Below are 9,889 nucleotides of genomic sequence, written 5' to 3' on the forward strand. Positions count from 1 at the left end.
CCGGCAGAGTTGGATGAAACTCTCCTGCCAGGCGTGCTTTTCCAGTCGAGTTTTCGAGATGTTTGCTAATATTAGTTTCCCGTCAGCAACAAATTCACTAATCCGTCTCTTACCAAAACGTGCAAAAGCGCCCGTTATTCACATACACACTGCCCATTGGGCTTACCTTTTAGAAGAGTTGAAGGCATGCAAAAAAGTGTTTTTGACCACTTGCAGGTCATTCGCAGCCCCCCACTGTCCACTGTTGTTCTTTTTCAACATTTTATGATGCTTAACTTATAAAGACACTAGAGCGTAGCCGTAATTCCCCGTCCGTGGAGTCTTACAAAGCCCTTGTGTATTTATGACTCTTTAGGATTTCTCTACTGTACGGGGGCCCCCGCCAGCTATTATTTAGCCCGTCTGTTGTTCCCTGGAGACACGCAGCCGCGATACGGGACGGGAGGCACGCGGGAATTAAATTGCACAAATTTAGTGATCCTTCAAGAGAATAGCTTCCCTTGTGGGATCCGGTTACCTCAGGACCCCCACCGCCCCGCTCTTCTCTTCTTTAGAAAATGGCTGCCATTAGTGAATGGCGATGGGTTGACGACACACATCAAAACAAAAAAAAAAAAACATCATCCCAGATCTTAATTACATGTTGAGACGATGCACTTTGAACGGAATTCTTCCCTTTGTATAAATGACACGTTCACCTGACTTCCTCCAGTACAAAATCCCCCCTCGTTTATTTTGCCGGCACCAGCTTGTTGAACTTCAAATTATCGCGCGCGCACATACGCATGTAAATGTTTGTGATTGATTTTGATAATGTGGGCTTGAAATAGAGGGCTCACCAAAGAAAGCAGAGGAGGCGTGTTTTCCAGAGCGAACATCAAACAAGATTGGGAATTCTTGAACAGGTTCAAATGTGACTTTTGAACAAAAGCATTCCTCAAATAAACTCTTACTTTTTAGTTAAACCCCTTATAAAGTAAATTCATAGATTTATTTCTAAGTACATTACACATGTTGGAAGAACACTGCTGAAAAATGGAAAAAACTGAGAAATATGGAGATTAAAGCCTTGTTTTTCACATTTCTATTTGCAACTGTTTTTCACCATTTAAGTTTTCCTGATTTTTGGGGGCGTGGCTAAAACGAGCTCAAACTTAAGCGTCTTTATTGGCATTTATTTTACTAATATTGATTATTTACAATAAATCATTATCTCATTTGCTCCTAAGAACGTATAAATATGTTCTATTTTAAATATTACCATGCTCCCAAAAACGTATTTATAAGTTTTTCTGTATGCTCTAGCATGAAAAAAAGATTTAGAATTTTTTTAATGCTTGAGCATATACAGAAGGCTTTGATGCAGCCTCTGAAATGAAGAGAATGCTTGAAGCAATGGTAGTTATTACAAAAACGGCCATCAGGTGGCAGCAGAGTATAAGAGATCAACCAGGGCCATTTTGCAAACAAGCTCTTTTCCCCAGTGTTTTAAACCGATTTGCGAAAAATGTTGAAACTTGGTTATATTCTAATTGCTGCAAAACGGAAACAGATACAACTATACTTTTTTTTCCTGATGAAAGAAGAGACTCTAATCTTCTTTTTTTTAGTAAGTTCCATGTTTTTTTTAGCAATAATACAATATTCTGTGGGCCTTGCAAAATCAGTCAAAATACAGTAAAACCAGCTGAGAGCGAAGGGGGTTGCTTCCGTGAAAATGGCTGCGAGTGAATTCGATAAAATAGGTCGTTATTTTCTCAGTTCTTAGATGCTACTGTTCTCGTGAAGATGTTAAATACTGAATGACTGAAATAATGTTGCTAACCAAAACAGCAGCACCTACGGAGACACGAAAAACATTTTTAATTAAATGTCCCCCTAACGGGCTGGCCTCTTGCTTTAGTGTCTTCATTGTTTTGTTTTGCTTAGAATTATTATTATTTTTAATTATCTTCTGCTTTTTTGTCAATCAGTGTACGGATCCGGGAACGTAAAAATTCCAACCCAAACCTCAAAACCATGTAGCAGACGTGCTAACCGCTAGTGCACCGTGCCGTCCCCTTCCGGTATTATAGCAGCTTCATTTATTAGCTTCTGTATGTTGCTTTGTTCATTCAAATTCCTTAGGGCGTAATCCACTGAAAGCTTGAGTCTCAAAATCCTCTTTTAATAATGCAGACATATCTGGACCACTTCCAAGGAGTCTTATCCCCCCCAACATGACTACCCCGCCTCCTTTCCAAAAAAATAAAAATTAATCCCATAAAAATCTCCTCATCTTGAACCAACTTCGCCAGCTCTACCCGAATCTTGACCCCGACCCGCTCCGGCCCACCTCCTTAATCCTGACGACCTCCCCCAACATAATGAATGCATGCGGCTGAGCCATGATGGATGTGCACTTCGTACCATGTACCCCCACCCTCCTGAAGTTAGGGAGGGGTGGGGGGAGGGGGGTTCCCTGCTGGCCACAAGTGGTGAAAAAGACCATCCATAAATGTCAAGCCCCCCGCCGCGGGCACCAACAAAGTCAGATTGGCACTTTACGGCAAAACTTCAAACTCAAGATGAATCGTCGTGGTTGAGGAATGTTATTTGGGAGATTTCCCTCGGCCCCGCATCCCGGAGTCCCCCTCCCCCCCTGTAAACACCCCCCCCCCCCAAGTCGTTTTGTGTATGTGTGCGCCTGTGCGTGTTTGTGTGTAGAACATTGTCGGGAGGAGCCGGAATCAAGGAGCGAGTCAGATCCTGAGCCACCTGCGAGTTATCCAGGGCGGGCCCCCGTAATCCCTTCTGCCCCGTGTCTGCCCCCGCCGCTCACGCACACGCACGTTCAGAGTTCAGATTTGCTCTTCGAGGTCAGGCGCTCTCTGTGATCCGTTTTTTCGCGCTGTTTCAGCGCCTCGCACCTGTGGCTTGTACGTTACATAAGTTCACAAATTCGGTGCGAAACAATTCGGATGTCAGGTTTTGATCTAAATAGATTCCACATTTTTGCTACTGGTACATAAATCACTGCATGCTTTGGGTCTCAAATACATAAAAGAAAGGCTGATTGAAGAGCCAGTAGGGTTCTGAGATCTGCAGACTTGGGCAAGTAATGTTGGAGTTCAAAGCAAACATGGTGAAGCTGCATTTGCCTGTTATGCTGCACGCTAATGGAAAAAGCTGAAGACTTCCACGAGTGTAAATGCTTTTAAATCCAGGTTAAAAAATAAAGAAATAAAATTTCTCATATTATTCTTAAAATTCAGGTCTTTGAAATTTTTTTTTTTTTTTTTTTTTTCTTCGAGTTGCCACAAAACACTAAATTCTAATTAACTCCATTCTAAAATTCGGCCCACAAATTCAATTTTGTTTAACTACATGAAATTTGGTCGACATGTCTATCATGAGGAGTCTCACAGGAAGTCTGCCATTTTGACTTTGTTAAAGTTCCAGAGGTCCTTCAAAGAGAAACTCCGACTAAAGATTTTTTGGAAGTTCCAGAGGTCCTTTAAAGAGAATTATTTTTTTGCGATTGCTACCAAATTTGAACCACATTCTCAAAACAGATAGCAAATGATGGCTTTCAAAGGATAAGAGTTTAAATCATTGCACGAGTGTGAAACGTGGCTTCAAATTTCCACTTGTCATAAAAGACCAAATTCTCAAGAACTCCACTCTAAAATTCAGCCCCCAAAGCTGGTTTAGCTACATGGAATTTGGTGGACATCAAGACTAGAGTAGGCACACAATAAAGTCTCAGGAGGCCGTCCTCGGAAAGACACAACAAGTCTGACATTTTGGTTCTCAGCCATTGTCCCCTCAACACTCTAGCTCCGCCTCACGTCTTCTACTACTGACGCCTACCCGATCTTGTCTAAAGAGAGTCATCGCTGCCATCTAGGGGCCAAAAATAGTCATTATACTAACTAGATCTGCTTGATACTTTCAGCACAGCTGGCCAAGGCTTTCCACCACCCGTTTCCCAAAAAAAAAAAAAAACTTGGTGAACGTCTTTTAACATATTTGGCGCTCCTCCGTAGGATTTTACTAAACGTTATTTAACGTTTTTGGCAGTCAAAGAGTTAAAATTCAGGTCTTTGAAAAAAATGTTTTGGTTTTTTTTCCGGGTTGCCACAAAACACTAAATTCTAATTAACTCCATTCTAAAATTCGCCCCACAAATCCAATTTTGTTAAGCTACATGAAATTTGGTCGACATGTCTATCATGAGGAGTCTCGCAGGAAGTCTGCCATTTTGACTTTAAGTTCCAGAGGTCCTTCAAAGAGAAACTCCGACTAGAGATTTTTTTTGCGATTGCTACCAAATTTGAACCACATTCTCAAAACAGATAAAAAATGATGGCTTTTAAAGGATAAGAGTTTAAATCATTACACGAGCGTGAAAACGTGGCTTCAAATTTTGACAAAATTCTCAATAACCCACTCTAAAATTCAGCCCCCAAAGCTGGTTTAGCTACATGAAATTTGGTGGACATCAAGACTAGAGTAGGCAGACAATAAAGTCTCAGGAGGCTGTCCTCGGAAAGACACAACAAGTCTGACATTTTGGTCTGAAGCGGTCATTTCAGTGCTCCTTCAAAGAAGAATTTGTCCAAGACATTCTGTCTGACAGCTACCAAATTTGAACCACCCTCAAGCATCTTTTGTCTTGTCGTGTCCGGAGCAGACAAATTGTTGGCGGCACCGACCTTCCGTCTGTGTCGTCTGGTGCCGGTGATACAAGGCAGACGAAAGTGCCGAGTCGATGTCGCGGAAGGAAAATGAGAAAAAGTTCTAGAAGGTTAGGAGCCGAGCAGACGACAGGTCGCGGCTGATTAGATATAATCAGTGCTGGATAGGAATCTTTAACACAAAGATAAAAAAATTAAAAAAATTTAGAAAAGTGCAGAATAATGCCGCTTGTGAGCGTTGATATTCACGTGTATTGCAGTGGTTCTCCTTGACATCCTGAAGGCCGAATGAAATGCCTTTTATCATGGTTGGAATGTGAGACAGAAAGACAAGAAGCAGCCAAACCTCTCAATCACACGTAATCATTTCCATTTGCTGCGGGTGGATTCTTTGGACGCTTATCTCTCGCACAGAATCTTCCCTCAACGCAGCCAATAGCTTTAATTCGCGCCGCAATTTGTTTCCAAGCATTTCAGTAGGTGTGAACAGACACAAGCTGGAAACGTGACATTGCGTGCAATGCATTTTCCGTAAAAAGTGCATTTTTAATACATGACATCTTTAATTGATTTGCATTGCACTATTTTTTGCAGTGCATTTGCATGTGTCCCGATAAAAACTATTCAGAAGCACCATAGGGGAAGCCAAGTTAAAAAAAAAAAAAAGTCTCAACAATAATATGTTCTATGCCGCCCCACTAGTCTAAACACGCTAATGTAATTAATATTGCATCTGTGGAATTTGAATCAGGGGGGCGGCCATTTTGCCGCTATGTCTACTGTAAATGATATCACAGTGCTTGTGGGGCTCATAAGTGTCACATGACCAAACCCAGAAAACAGATGAGCCATGATTGGTCGCCACCTGAGCCCTTAAGGCAATGTCCTTTCCAGTTGACAGCAAGCGGCAAAATGGCCGCCCCTTGAGATGGATAAAAAGTTGGATTTTGTTGCTTAATTCGTATTCCACAAAAACAATATTAAACAGAATGCACATAAAACATACTATATTATTGTAAAGATAATTTTTGACTAACCATTCATTTTACAGCATATAATAATACATCAGTGTAAATTGAAACCTCCCTAAGGGATTGAAAGTGAAATTAAAGCTACTGGATGTAGAAAACTGAATTTCAAATCACTACTGCCACCTGTGGCCGAAAAATGAAACTGCATTTTCCCTTCACACGCACAACGCACATGACGTCACATTCGCAGACAGACGGTGGAAAATTCGAACCCGAATTCTGCCTGAAAACTATTGGCCGAAGGCTTGCAGGAGTACCCTTTGAACAGCAAAGATGTTAATATACTCATTCGAAGATGTTTCAGTCATGGTCAAATAAAAACGCTATTGCAAAGATATGTTGGGCAAATTGTTACATGGGTCAGCTTTAAAATCAAAATTACTATTCAATTAAAAAATAAATAAACTTGTTCCTATTTCAGGTCTCCTAAAAAAATTTTTTTATTAAAAACAAAAATAAAAATAGAGGAAAAAAATTTGAGATTTTTTTAAAATAAAAAAAATCGAATATTGTCAAAAAATAAAACTATAATAATATTAATAATAGTATATTATTATTATTATTATTATTATTATTATTATATACTACAGTGGCGCCATGAGGTATGAGGCAAAAGTGTTTTAGCGGGCTACTTCCTGGCTTTATGACAACAACAGCACGGTTGTAACGTAAACTCTCACTTTGCAATAGTTGACATTTAACCACATGCCCACATCCTGGTATGAAACAGTTTGTGCCATAATCACCCCTGAGAGCTGCTTCATAACTCAACACTCTCTTCTCATGCGTGCTGTCGTTTAATGAGTGCGAAGCAGAGGGAGGTAAGACCAAAAAAAATAAATAAAAACTTTGATATCCAAAAAGCCACAGCTGAACATCTGCCGTGCTTGGCTGACCCAGGACGCCTTCCCCGAGTTTCGCTCTTTGACTCCCACAGACACTTTTATCCACGTCGGGAAGGGGCTGCATCCCTGACCTGAGGAAGAGGAGGAGGAAGAGGCCTCAGGGGGATGGAGGCTTTAAAAAAAAAAAAAAAAAAAAAAAAACGAGGTTGTGTGTGAGAATCGGAAAAGGAGAACATGGGAGCCTGCCGTCTCCAAACACAACAATGTTTGGGCCTAATGAAATGTTTATGATAGCCGAGCACTGCTGATTCAGTGATGAGCTCACGCTGTTCTGGCAGCACATTATCTTCTCCCTCTTCTTCATCGTCGTCTTCTTCCAGACGGGCCTTAAATAGCGGCTCAAGTTCTCGCAAAAGCAAACTCATTTAGGTTTCCAATCCAAACATTTCATACAAGCCTGTAAGACCTTTAAGGGCTTTGAGGAAAATACTGTACAGAACTCCTCTTCTGGAATATTCCGTCCTCCTCTTGCGGTGTGGCTTCGTTCGCGCTTGTAGAAAAGATGTCTACACTTTGGATTGGTTGCAATTTAATATCATGTCCGCCATTTTGTATTGTGCTACCGTCAACAGGAATAGCGAACCGGGATTCGGAAGGCGAGCTCTAGTCGTTACTCTGTTTTACAAAGTTTGGCCTTGGCGGAGGTCTGCTGTGTACGGACAGCCATTTTGTTTTCAATCCGGAGTAGGGAAGGCGTTGTTGGTCTCCACAGTGGCTCTTTGTGCGGCCCCGCGTGACCCCCGTCAGGCGCGCGGCTCAAGCTAATGCGGCGGCGGCGGCTACGTAGCTTAGCCCCGTGGAATTTGACTTTGCGGGGGTCACGGTTGAGGGAATGTGCTCGGGCGTGAGCGCTGTCAAGGTGGATCACATCACAAAAGTGCACGCCATTTTATTTTTTTTTTATTGTGATGTATTTCAATTCATATTATTATTTTTAATGCGTAACATTGCAAAGTAGTAACAAAGGGGAGGCCGTTGACAAGAAAATGGATGCTCACCACTTCATATGACGTAGAACCATATTTGGTAACCATATCAGCATGCATTCAAAAAAGACCCCACCTCACTATGTTACCAAATATACATACATAGATAATAAAAAAAAAATTAGTTCATTGATAACTAAACTACATTGAAAAAAATGTATTTTCGCATGATTAGCTTATAAGTTTGCAAATAGAATTCTAACAGGCATTCTAGCTATTTGATAAATGGACCAATGGGGTTCAAGCTGTGTGATAATTGGATCAATTATGTCCTAGTTATGAGGTATTTTAACCAATCATCCTCTTGCTCATTGATAACAATGTGATAGGTGAACCAATAACATTTTAGTTATATGATAGCTGGACCAATAGCATTTCAACTATGCATAAAATGAGCCAGTGGTTTTCCAGCTGTGTTATAAATGGACCAATGGTGTTCCAGCTATTTGATAAATGGACCAATAGCGTTCCAGCTAAGTGATGGATAGCCCGATGGAGGATGATGGATGCAGGGCAGATGGTCTGAAATGTTAATGGAGCAACAAGACATGAAAATGATGGAAAGCAGGAGGAAAGATAAGATGGACAGGTGGTGTGTGTGCGCGCGTGTGTCGGGTGGGTGATAAGTGAGGGAAGGGGGTGGGGAAAAAAAAAGGAGGATGAGCGCGGAAAATAGCGGAGTGGTCCTGACAAATGGATGGGAAACATTGGAAGCTACACCAGCCAATAGCTGGACCGTAAAGTATTCTGTTGACAGTCACGTTGCTACTACAACTGGATGGATGGATTTGGTTGTTATATTGGACCACCTGTAGCAAGGAACAACTGTGGCATTTATTAAACTAACATTTGAAGAAATAGATCCAACTTCTTCCTATGGTTGCCGCGATACTGACAGTGTAGTGTTCAAAACAAACTAACATACACCGTGAGTGTACGTACGTGCGCGCGCGCGCGTGTGTGTGTGTGTCTTCCCTCCGCTATCACTGAGGCAATGAGTGAGTGTGTGTATTTACTGTTTTCACAGATGGAGCTTTGACACAGTCCGGATAACTGAGATAAATGACTCGCACCACGACTCGGCAGATGGGGAAAACACACACAGATGTCAAAAAATGTAGTATACGTTATCCAGTGAGCCCTAGCTGTATTTTTACTATCATCCTGTTAAAATCATGAACAAACATATTGTGATCATCGTGTAAATATTCCAAATGTCTGAAAACGCAACGATAATTCCAAGCGTGTGTATTCTGGTGAAAATGTATGCATTTTAGGGGTCACACTGCGCACTTAAAGTCACTCGGTAGTATCACGTCATGAATCATAAAAGTCGACAGGAAATTGTGTTAACATGTCTATCATAACATAACTTGACTAGGAAGTCGGCCATTTTGGTTTGAAGCAGCCATTTTGGGCAAATTCCATGACTTTGCCAAACTACTTTTAGGGAATTTGTCCAAATAAGCCCCAATTTAAAGCAGGCATACCAAACACACTGCTAACTCTAAACTAGAACGTTTTTTTGTTTTTGTTTTTGCCTACTAAAGTCTCATGTGGTTTCCATGAAAAAGGGTGAAAAATTAGCTGCCAACACGAGTTTCACCAATTGACATGACATTGGGTGAACATGTCTATCATAGCGTGATGTTAAAAAAAAAAAAAAGTCTCACACGCCTATGTCTGAAATTGAACAGGAAGTTAGTCGTTTTATTTTGAAGCAACCATTTTGGAAACTCCATGTACTTGGGAACTTGTCCAAGTGAGCCCCAATCAGGAACAAGTATCCGAAACAGATGGGCATCAAAATGTGATGATCATTCTGAGGATTCACCATGAAAACGCTGGTGCAAGAGTGCGCTGTTTGTGTGTGTGTGTGTTTTTTTAATGATTGCATTGCTTCTCAAATCCTCTGTGGCTCACCAAAGTATTAAATAAAATCCAACTGAACCTGCGCTCACTAAACCACAGCGTCTTCGATGCTCATTAGTGGCCAGTGCAGGCAGGCGAGCATCTGAGATCAATTAGCCAGCGTAATGAATGAGCTGCCTTTAGTGGGAAATAAAACAGACAGGAAAGAGAGAGAGAGAAGAAAGTGTGTCGATGATGTTCCAGTGCAAGGCAAAAATAAAAAAAAAAACAGCAGGTGTACGTACGTACACGACACTCGCCCTGATAAAACTCATCTTCCCAACTTTGACTACCCCCTGGTGGACAAAATCACCACAGCAGGTCTGAGAGGTAAAATAAATGAATTCACAAATAGTCTAGTGTCATTGTTAATGTGG

Source organism: Vanacampus margaritifer, chromosome 8 (assembly GCF_051991255.1).
Source record: "Vanacampus margaritifer isolate UIUO_Vmar chromosome 8, RoL_Vmar_1.0, whole genome shotgun sequence".
Taxonomy (NCBI): Eukaryota; Metazoa; Chordata; class Actinopteri; order Syngnathiformes; family Syngnathidae; genus Vanacampus; species Vanacampus margaritifer.